This window comes from Arvicola amphibius, chromosome 8 (assembly GCF_903992535.2).
Source record: "Arvicola amphibius chromosome 8, mArvAmp1.2, whole genome shotgun sequence".
Lineage (NCBI taxonomy): Eukaryota > Metazoa > Chordata > Mammalia > Rodentia > Cricetidae > Arvicola > Arvicola amphibius.
The window spans coordinates 36,992,324-37,004,487 of record NC_052054.1 but is presented as its reverse complement, the minus strand read 5'-3'; the positions used below and the strand labels follow the sequence as shown (position 1 = coordinate 37,004,487).

General features: G+C 37.0%; 1 protein-coding gene across 1 annotated transcript in view; it reads left to right on the top strand.

Moving 5' to 3' along the window:
- The window catches only part of Rspo3 (R-spondin 3), an 84,663-nt gene that overhangs the window by 37,755 nt on the left and 34,744 nt on the right, over positions 1-12,164 (top strand). The window lies entirely within an intron of this gene.

The following is a 12,164-nucleotide window of genomic DNA, read 5'->3' as shown; positions in this document are numbered from 1 at the left end:
ATTATGGCTCCAAGTTACAGGTCACATAAGTGATATGATTTTTAGTATGGAACCTGATCTCAGAACTTTAGAGTATGATAAAGGTACCTCATTTCAGGAGATTCCTGTTAAAGCATTAGGGTTTGATTTTTTTCCCTGTGATATGTCTTGTTAGTGCCTAGGAACTTTTGGGGAGTTTCATAAACACAAGGTGAACATCTCCTGGTACAAGACCAGCACAAAGGGATACCCCTACCAACACATTCCCTTCACAATTGCCTATAAATTAAATTGTTGCCAATGATCGTAAGTCTCATATTTGACCAAGACCATTGGGAACATGGTCTCAAGTTGCTTTTATATACTTCAGATAAGGTTGCAGAACCTATGAGATCAATATGATCTGTCAGAATTTGTCAAAATCTTGTAACAAGGAGAAATTTACCTTGACTATAGGGCATGAATGAAAATAAACTTCATTTAGAAAGACAGACAGCAGTTCCTGGTTTTTAAATGATCATTTTCCCATATTGCTCAATCACACCCTCAATATGACTGCCTAGAAATACATTGTATATCTTTAAGTAATTATAGATAATTTTCTGGTGAGCCTGCAAATGACCCTCTCATTTAGCTAATTGACAGGAGCTGGATCCCTCTGCGGCTGAACTTACTTAGTTTATTTCAGTCAACATGAGTTTATTAAGCTCTTATGTTTGTGGCCTTATATTATGCTAATCCCAAGAAATTCACAGTTTAATAGGATCCTCTCTAAGAGTACTCTGAATTTAAACTCAGAGTCCAGTGGGAAGCTGAGATGTTTAAATAAATGATCACAATATCCTTTAGGAAAGGAATTTCTTGGGAATACAAAGGAGGGCAAAACAAACATGGACATTGTTTAGAGAAAAAAATAATTTGGGTCACCTGAACTTTGCAAAACATTTTTTGTCGTACTAGGAAAAGCAATTGAAAGTGTTTGGAGACTTCTATTACCATTGTAATAAATGCTTACAGTACTAAGATTTTTGAAGATATGTGTTAAACTAAAGAGAACATCAAACTTTTTTAAATTCATAAGAGGTTTTGATTAAAATTTAGTTTCAGGAATGAAATTTGGCTAGTGAAATGGGTCTTTTTAGTTTTTGTTACCAATTAATTAAAAACATCCTGGATTTTTAAACCTGGCTTTGGAAGTCAGCTGCTTGAGCGCATTCTGTCGGTCTTCATCCATTGTCACACAGTTAATTCTGTTTACTGAATGGTCGTGAAATTTAATGAGCTACATGTGCCCTTTAATCATATTTTTTCTATAAAATCTACAGTAGCAATCAGTATTTTGTACATTTTCTTTAAAAATATAAATGACCTAAAGCTTATCCCATAAAAATTAAGTTTATGTTATCTTTTCTTTTCTATTGAGTATATATTCTTCTAATATACTTTTTCTTGCACCTGCCATAAACACTGATATCATAAGTGTCACTCCTTGAAGCTAGCAACAAAAGAGAAGTTATGCCATAAAGATGTTTGAGTGGCAGCCTGTAACTTAAGAGATCACTTCAAGTTTGATCTGATCTTTGTTCTTCGGGATACAGAAACACTACATTGAAAAACAGAACTGTATACAATTAGAACAGCAAAAATGTTTCATTCTTTTTCGAGTTTGATAAATGCACAGACTAACAGGACTTGTGGATCCCCTGTCATGACATTTCCAGTCTCATTTCTCTTTTTTCTTTCTCTTCGTTTGTATTTCAATGTGCTGGTTGCATTTTTTTAAGTGGGTTGAAAATGCAAGGAAGGAATAAAGCCACACTCTCAATTCATCACCTACTTAGCACATCCCTTAACTTCTTTTAATGTCTGCTTATCTAATATTTTACATCTATAGAAAGAAACCCAGAAAGCAAGTAGCTGTGACCTACATCTACAAGCTCACCATCAGCTATATAAGGCATGGGAGTCTTACCCAAGCCCTCACTAAGCTTGCATCCACATTTATGATTTATGGATGGTATACCATGAAACATTTTAAATTATAAGTGATAGGGGGCATAAGCAGTTAGAAAGGAAGGATTCCAGCAGGCAAAGTTACCTAGAAGACAGGTGACCTAAGGTTTCTGGAAAAGCTGATCTTTTTTATCTCTGGAGAGGCTAAACTTAAGAAACCTCCAGGCAGTTTAAAAGATAAGTACTGTGAAATGATAAGAACAAGATCATCCTTCTAGCCTATCTATCTACTGCTTAATTGCTCTGATTTAAGATTAGAGATGCAGAGAAAAAGGAAGAGGGTTTTTAATTGTATACCTTCAGCACTGAAAGACCTGAAAGACGAGTGAGGCAAAAGACCAGGTCTTTGTTATAAAATGCACCCACAAATCTTGATTTGAAGCCTGCATCTGCTATCTGCCTGAGAGGGAAACACTGGACAGAGGCAGGTCACTCTTATTTGGAACAGGTGCAGAACTTGTTTTCAGGGTTTCTTTTCTGCTGTGTTCTAATTACCAAAGGCAGATGCTCCAGGGAAGAATGATAAGATCCAGTAATGGTTTCCAAAGGAGCACTCAAAAAAGGTAAATAGAAGGAAATAGTTTCAAGATACAGAATGGATTGTGTTTTGAAAAGACTTGTTTTTCTTACACTTTTAATAACTATGGGAAATGAGGCTCAAGACGTCAATGTATGCTTTTGTATTCCAAATTCCTAATTATAACAAAGTATACTATTTGTTTACAATTTGGAATTATCTTCCTTTATCTGGCATACTCTTCTTTTTAAATCAGTTTTGAATTATTCATAAAGTACTCTTACAAAGCTATTACTATCAGAATGTGTTTCTGTCTTGAATGTTTATCAACTTTACATATTAGAAATGTTAAGACATATAAAATTTGTTCTAAAAGGTTATAAAAGAAATAATATAGACTAGTAGCATGTGGGTATTAAAAATATATATTGAAATAGTAAACAAAGAGATTGTGTGCTTTTAGTGATTTTCCATCCAAAACTTTTTGCTTTCTGACATGTTTAGTGTAACCTTCTCAGGGGAAGTGAAGCAGCATGTATGTTTGACCACATTAAATGTAGAGCAGTGTGTGAGTGTGTGTGCATGTGTATGTGTGTGCATGTGCACTCATGCACGCACACGCATGCACATGCATGCACTGGGAGGAGAGTTGATGTGTTTCTTATTCACTTGTACATTCCATCAATTTATGTTTAGGGAAGTTAAGAAATGATGAAGAAAAAAATTTGTTTAATTTTTGAAAAGGATTTTCACTAATCAGAGGTGTCATGTGATCGTGGGATAGACAAAAGAGAAAAGACATGGACAAACTACAGCAAGGGTCTATCTTCTTCTCTAAAGATGAATGAGCACCCACACCATCTGAGAAACAGAAAGGAAATGACTAAATAGAGAGAACAAAATATCCAGAGGCCCTCCATGGAAGAAACTAGCATAGAACTGCTATACTATCATCTTAGCTGAATGAACTGTAGATGGCCTATGTATCTTCTTAGACTTTTAGAAAACCATTTAATGTAAACTACATAATAGAAGATATGTTACATATTAACTTCTAAATGGGTATTACTCTATCACTAACATTATAAACAAATATTATGTTTATTATGAATTCTACTTTGACAATCATAGCAAGATCACTTTTCATAAAATTTAACAAAAATGGAGATAGGTTGTAAAGTTTTGGGTGGTCAACTTCTTTGCCCTACTGGTTTTGGGTTTTGTTGCTTGCTTGCTTTGTTTTTTTGTTTGTTTGTTTGTTTGTTTGTTTGTTTGTTTGTTTAAGATGCAGGGTCTCACTGGCCTGGAACTTGATATGTACACCATGCTAGACTGGACTCCATGCCCCCAGAGATCTTCCAGTCTCTGCCTCTTGAGTGTTGGGATTAAAGGTGTGGTATGAATTACCACACTCAGCTTTCTAGCTTTTTAAACATTTGTACATTTGTAACTATTCTGTTGTCTTATAGATGAGTTACTTATAGGAAAGATTTATATTAAATTATATTTCAAAACAACCAAGATTTCCAGAATGATTTTTCAGAAAGTAAATATAATACCTTGTTATTATGGACAAATAGATTCATTTCTTATTGTTAGGAACTAAGATTGTACCTGCTCCCCATTTTCATATCTCAGAAGGCTGGCTAACAGGAGACATTCATTTGAGGATGAGATCTTTTTGTTCTTTGGCTATTGCTGTGAGTAGACTGACCTCTTCAAAGAGCCTGAAGACAGAGGAGTTATCTTATTTCTGATGTCACACTATTACTTGCTAATATTATGTAGATAAAACACTGCAATGTATGTCCATAGCCTTTTTGTTACTTCTCTTGTATGTAGCCAGTCCTATACAAATGGACTGCTTGTTCAGATGCTGGGGAGGACCTCTTGCCCCTGGATATCAACACATGGTAGAAAGAAGAAAATAGTTGCTTCAAAGGGATATACTCAACCTGTGGGAGTAAAGGAACTAATCAATTTTTACAAAAAATATAGAAATTTGAATTCTAATAAAAATACTTGAGGATCTGGAGAGATAGAGTAGTGATTAATAACATGTCTTGCACTGATAAGAGTATCAATTAAAGTTGGTTGTCAGCACCCACACCAGACTGTTCAGAACTTCCTACAACTCTAGTTGCAAAGGACCTAACACTATCCTTTGGCCTCGGAGAGCACCTGCAAACATATAGCAACACACACATACATACACATGCACATGTACAACCACACAGAAACACCAGTAAACACACACACATGAATTTAATTTTTTAAAAATTATTCCAGTGTTATATAGACATCACTTACAGAGAAGTAATTCCTAAATATAAAGGCATTTCTTTTTTCTTAAAGGGACAACCCAATTATTTCACTATATGTCATTAGTGCCTGCCAGTGCTCAGTGGGTATTTAGCTTCCTTTTTACCAAATTTAGTTATAATAACTATTGGTAACTCTTGTTTTGCCATATTATATATTAGACAGAATTAAATTCAGCAGTCTTTTTATTGAGATGTATTTATACATATTCATGAAATTTATTATGATATTTTCATATATATTCAAGGTGTAATATTCAAATAATATATAAACACTTGTATTTTAATAATAATCTTTATGTGTTAAGAATTTTATACTCTTATAGTTATGCACAAATATAGCATAGATTGTTTTTAACAATAATTACTCCACTTTTTTTTTCTTTTAAACACTGCCTGGCCCATTATTTTCAGCCCCTTACTCACATCTTTTTTTTTCTCATTTTTTTTATTCAAGATTTCCATCTCCTCCCCTCCTTCTCCCCCTTCCCTCCCCTCCCTTCCACCCATACCCCCACTCCACCCCTCTCCAAAGACAAAGAGCCATCAGGGTTCCCTTCACTATGTTAAGTCCAAGGTCCTCCCAGCTCCCCCTAAGTCCAGGAAGGTAAGCAACCAAACTGACAAGGCTCACAGTGAGCCCGTCCATGCTGTAGAGTTCATGTTCATTGCCATTGTCCTTGGTTTCTCAGTCCTCCTCCACCGTCAGCCACATTCAGAGAGTCCGGTTTGGTCCCCTGTTCCATCAGTCCCATTCCAACTGGACTTGGTGGTCTCCCGTTAGATCTGTCCCACCGTCTCAATGGGTAAAAGCCAGGACCGCGAGGAGTGCCTTACTCACATCTTGACTAACCCATATCTAATTATCTTTGTAACACCACGAATGGTGTCTTACCAGGAAAGATTCAGCACGTCTGACCTGGTGGCTGGCTTCATCGCATCTCTCTCCCTGAGGAGAGGCACGGCATCTGACTGAGCCATCTACCTCACTTCCTTCTTCCTGTTCTGTCTATTCCACCCACCTATGTTCTAACATATTAGGCCAAGCAGTTTTCTTTATTAATTAACCAATGAAATCAACAGATTGATAGAAGTCCCACCTCCATCATTTCCCCTTTTTCTGTTTAAACAAAAAGGCTTTCACTTTAACATAGTAAAATTACATATAACAAAACAGTTATCAAGTAAGAATTAGTTACAATATTTATACTCCACTTTTCTAAAGAAAGCCAGAAAACAACTTTTAACTTGACCTTTAATATCCAAATCTTTCTGGGAGTTCTGTGCTGCCCACATTTATGGGTCTGAAACTAATCCAAGATCTTTTATTTGTATAAGTGATACCATAAGGAAGTGGAAGGACACAGCCAACATCTGAATGAAAATAGAAAAGAGTGCATGACAGTTACTAGATTTCTTGCCTTTTACACACTTTACGCTTCTACTCATGCTCACAAACAACTTTTCTTCTTCTTCCTCTTCCTCTTCCTGATTTTTGAGACAGGGGCTCTCTAAATAGCCCTTGCTGTTTTGGAACTCACTATGTAGGCTAGGATGGCCTCAGACTCACAGAGGTCTGCTCTGCCCCCCAAGTGCTGGAATCAAAATTGTGAACCACTATTTGCAGCATTCTCAAGCTTCTTAATGCCAAAAGAAAGGTTCTACAGAAAATAGGATGATCTTTATTTCCTGGCTCATGTTCTTTGGTTTATATTACTTTGCTTATCTCAACTCGTAGTTGTTAATGCCTCTTTATAATTAAAACCAACTTTATATCACTTGTATTTTGTTAGCTCCCTAAGAGGGGATATTATTAATCTTGTTCTTGGTGGATAGTTTTATGGCATTAATACTTGTGTTAATATTATTCATATGGACTTGTCCTCTCTAAGGTTACAGAAATATTTGTATTGACTTCTGTGTTGGCAGAGACTTTGCCATTGCTATTCTAACTATAATCTACCCAAATGTTTCTTGCAAATGCCTTTTTGTTACTTTTTGGGGGAATGACAAATTTAAATATCTAAAACTTCTATCTTTTAATCTCTCTCTGTCTCTATTAGTCTCTCTTTCTTCCCCTCCCTTCCTCGTGTGTGTGTGTGTGTGTGTGTGTGTGTGTGTGTGTGTGTGTGTGTGTTCGGGAGGGGAGGCCAGAGGTTGATGCTGGGTGTTCTTGATGGATCTCATGCTTCTTTAGGCAAGGCTTCTCATTCGACCTGGAGCTCAGTGATTGGCAAGAGTGGCTTAGCAATGAGCTACTGGGCTCTGTCTCTCCCACCCAACCCAGGCCTGATGTTACAACTCATGCTGTTGTGCCTTTTACAAGGCTCCTGGGATCTGAACTCATGCCTGATGCTCAGGTGGCAGGAACATAATCAACTGGCACATCTCTTTAACTCTGTCTTTAATGTGTTTAAAATAGCACAGTTTTGTTACACAAGAGAGTATCAACTTACTACAAATAGCATTCTTCAGCCCTTAATCAAAGATTAGTTTTACCTTCCTTTAGATACTATCTTTGAGAGCAGTTTTAATAGATTTACACAACGTAACAAGTAAACTCAAACAACCTTAAAACAAGAACCCACCATCTAAAAATCAGTATCTGGACAGTTTAAACAGACATCCATCCCCCAATTCTGGTCTTAGCTAGGCTCCTTCATGTGGCTTTGTGGCTGAACGCTGAAAAAACTGGGCTATGTTCAATGTCAGGAAAGGTCCACCAGGTCCAAGGGAGAAAAGTGAAGAAGTTTTTTTTTTTTTTTTGAGGATATACTTAGAACTGGCACGCTTTTATTCCAACAACCATCTGTTATCCTGTGCTAGTCAGAAGGACATTCCTGACTCACAAGGTGAGAAATAAGTTGCACCTGCTGCCTCGCGCAATTGTGACGTTACTTTGCAAGGTGCCTTGTAAGCACTGGCAGGAGGGGAGGGGTATTTCTGCCACCCAGATATCTTTGTTGTTGTTTGTTCTCAGTTCAATGAATGGGGTCACTTAGTCTTTACCAGTTTCTTACTGTGATGCTGTCTCTACCTTTCTCATACGTAGTATAGATGTGCGGCTTATGATTCCTACTGTGCCTTATGCGTAGTGTGAAGTGTATTACTTAGTCTTCCCACTGATGCCACAAAATACCTGCCACCAACAAAACAAAACAAAATAAAACAAATCAACAACAACAACAAACACTTTACAGAAGAAGGGTTTCTTTTGAGGTCTTAGTCCATCACCCCAAAAGCCCTGGCAAAAGAAGCTTGAGGCAACTGGTTACTTCAGAAGCAGAGAATGAGATGGATACTAGTATCCAGCTAACTCCCTTTCTCCTTTGTATTCAGTCCAGGACCCCAGTTCATGCAATGGTGCCACCCACACTCGCGTGGCTCTTCTTACATTAGCCAGCATAACTGAGACACTTTCTGGTAGATATGCGCAGAGGTTAATTTCCACAGTGATTCTAGACTATGTGAAATGGGCAGTCAGAGTTAACCAACACAAGAAGACTAAGAAGAAACACTTAAAATGCAGGACAAAGGTCTGGAGAGATGGCTCAGCCATTAAGAACACTGGTTGCTCTTTCAGAGGATCCAGGTTTGTTTCCCAGAACCCACATGGCAAATCACAAATACCCATACCTCCAGTCCCAAAAAGATCTGATGCTGTCTTCTGACCTATGAAGACACCAGGCACATATGTGGTATGCTCTCACATGCAGGCAAAACACCCATACATAAAATCATAATATAAATAACTTTTAGAGCCAGGTCAAGATATACTCATATACTAGGTAAATATTTACTTGAGTACCACTTTGTTCTAAAGTGTGGTGATTGCAGCAGTGAGAAATTAAAAAAAAAAAAACTCTCCCCTTTTACCATGATTTTCATATTGTAGGCATTAATATGGCGCATAATGTTCCATACAGCTGTGACCACCCTGTTCAGCTCTTTTGGAGTGAAAACCTGTATTGAGAGTTGTCATTTTCATAAGAACATTAGTAGCTGCAGTTTTCATTAAAGTTATCTAACCATTTACAAAGGCATTCGTTTATGCTGGCAAAATTAAAATAGACCTGCCTATGCTTTGCTTTAGTCTCGAGGCAAATATATGCATTTTGCTGTGACGCCCATGGTGATGAACTAATGTGTGTTTTCAAGTGGCTGAGTAGGGTTAAAGGTACAGCTTGTGTCTGCAGGACAGAGCTTGAGTTAATAGGGTCTTTGGAGAAATGACCCTAAGACCTTTGGCTTCATTCATAGCCTGCTCTAGCCAACTGAGATTCCTGCCAATTAATAGGGTTCCCTAGAGAGAAAGACTCCAAGAACGAGCATCAGCATAAATTCAAATTCTGGACCCCCAAATGTAGTTTGCAAAAGTGTAGCATGAGGGCTGGGCTGGTCCTTTGCTAATTACAAAGTAAACATTTCTCAACCAAGAAGACACTTCCTTCTTTCATGGTCCTGTCTGGCTCCACTCTTTTAAGTTGCTGAAGCCCCTTTGGCATAGGAGGCACAACCCCACATTTGTAGACACAAAAGGATTATTCTTCTCAGAGATCATTTTCTTTCTCTCTATTTACTGCAGCAACTTCTCAGAAGCTTTAGAGACAAAGTGTGTGTGTGTGTGTGTGTGTGTGTGTGTGTGTGTGTGTGTGTGTGTGTGTGTGTGACAGAATGATGGACTGCACACCTTCTTAGGTCTCCCAAGAGGTGTGAAGGGGCAGATTCAACTGGGTTGCAGTTGATCTCTGGGGCATCATTGGACAGAAATGCTCTCTTGGTTACATTAAAAATTGTCTGTTTACTATCTAATTAAGATGCTTTGTCTGATGCCAAACCATAGCTGTGGAAACTAGGTTATGTAAATATCAGAGTTTCTGGATTTAAAAACTGTATACTTGGGGCATTACAAATGAGAATGTCTCACTCAAGCTTAGGGATTTAGTCCTGTGTGAGTCTTAAAGCAAGCTCTCAGAGCAAGGTGTTTATTTTACTTAAACAAATCCAAGCTTGGAGTTCCCAGCACAGCGTCCTGCACCAGTAAGCTTCTGTGTTAACATGGCAATTGGATGTGAAAGGAAATTCTATGAAACACATTTTGCTTCCTCAAGTACTTTCATTTTTCAATTCAATTCCCTTCAACACTTTTTTTTTCAAAATTATCCTTATTCCTTCTGATGTAAATTGAAAATATTTTTCAATAATTTTTCTTTCTGATTACAGCATATCTAAAAATTATTTATTACCTATATGAACTGGTTGCCAGGATTGACAATTATCTACCAGTATTCATCAGGACCTTTGAGTTGAAAATGAAAGATTTGAAATCATCTTAAGCAAAAGAAAATAATAGGTTTTAAGCATAGGATTTTGTAAATGCCCAAGGCCATTAAGACATCTTTTTTCTCACTTTTCACCTTTTCAACGTATCTCTCCCTTCCTTTCCCTGTTTATTAGTGTGCTATCCACTGCTGTGAGTCTTTCAGGAATTGAGAAGAAATCTGGCTCCAAGTAGCACCAGTCTGTATGTTGAAGTCTCAATTTAAAAGGACAGTTACCATTTTTTTCCTACCCACATGTCCTATTGCATGCAGGAATCTAGTTGGTCAGCTTGAATCACATGTCCACTCCTTGAACCAATCACTGCAATGGGCACTTACAATATTTTGATTGGTCTTACTTGTAGGATGGTGACCAATTAAAACTGGGTACAAGTGGTTCATTGTAAATGCTGGACTGAGTGACAAATAAAGATGTGCATTTAAATGACTCAGTTCAATAATGCATATGCAAATACGGAAACATACTCTTTCACAAGATACCTTCCAGCCACTATTTGTGAAAAAGCAATTTAAGTGATGAAGTTTAAGCAAGTCTTTTTTTTTTTCTTCAATTCAGACCAGATGTGCAAGTCCAGCTTAATGTTAACATTTTCATTTAACCAATTCTTACAGTTTTAGGGTTTTAAAAACATCCTTATGGGATTAAACTGACTTTAACTGATCCCACTACTCCTTGAATGGTTTCTGGGACTGATTTACGAACTCCAGTCAAAGCATATTCGTTTCCATTTCTAGCTGCTCCGGGTTCCTGTGAGACACACCAGTGTGGTTAATGACCTTTTGCTTAATTATTCACCATGCCACTGGAACTGTAAGATTAACTCAGACCTAATTACTGAACTCTTGTGTTTATATGACATATACACCACTGGGTCATAACTCTAGCCTCTGTGAGGCCAGCTCAATATAGCAGAAAAATATGTCCTATGAAGAGTTGTTTTGTTTATTTATTGTTTCTGAGAGAGGAGCCTGGGGTTTTTTTTCTGTTTTATTTTTTTCCAAATAATCAGATAAACAGAAGGGTTGCTCAACAGAGAGCGATAACACTTCATGGGTCAGGATGGACGCATACACGGATTTGTCGCTTAACTTTTACGTCACATGCAATACGATATTTGGAAGGACATTTATTTTTCACCTTGGCTTAGTATCTAAATTCAGGCAAGAAAATAAAATCCTAAACTCACACTTGACACATATTGTTAATTTCAGAATAAGGTAGCATACAGGAAGTGTGGATATAGGCCAGCGATGGGGTCAAAGCTTTTGCCACCAAACTTGACAATCTGCGCTGGATTGAAGGATCCACACAGTAGAGGGAAAGAGCCAACCCCTATAGTCTCTCCTTTGACCTCTACAGACACACACCACACACACACACACACACACATACACATACATTCACACACACACACACACACATACACACATTCACACTAAATAAGTAAATAAATAAGTAAAATAAATAAATAAATAAGTAAAATAAATAAATAAATAAGTAAAATGTAATGAGAAACAATTATAAAGAAAATGTACACAATTAAAATTAGGAACCTTTGTCTAACTATTTACAACCCATGAACACAAGTATTACCCAAATGAACATAAATAATAATCTAGTTTTTTTATAATGTAATTAGTATGCTTAGTAGATAACGATTTTTATAAAATAAACAATACAATGGTGAGCTATCTCTCAGAATAATGAATATACATTTTAAGTGTCAAATACACAGCCTAACAGTTCTCTGATTTATATCACATGCTACAGGGCTTATGCTTTAGTTTCTTTTCCTAGAAATTACAATTTAGTTTGTCAAAATATTTCATGAATAAAGACATAGTAGACTCCCATTTGCCTAGTTCCTTAAGTTCTTTTGCAATGTGTAAGAGAAGGGAGTTTACATATATTTAGAATGTTTGTTTAGTGAGTATATTGTGAGTGTAGTGTGTGCACGGGAGTACACATGTGATTTCCAGAGGCCCACAGTC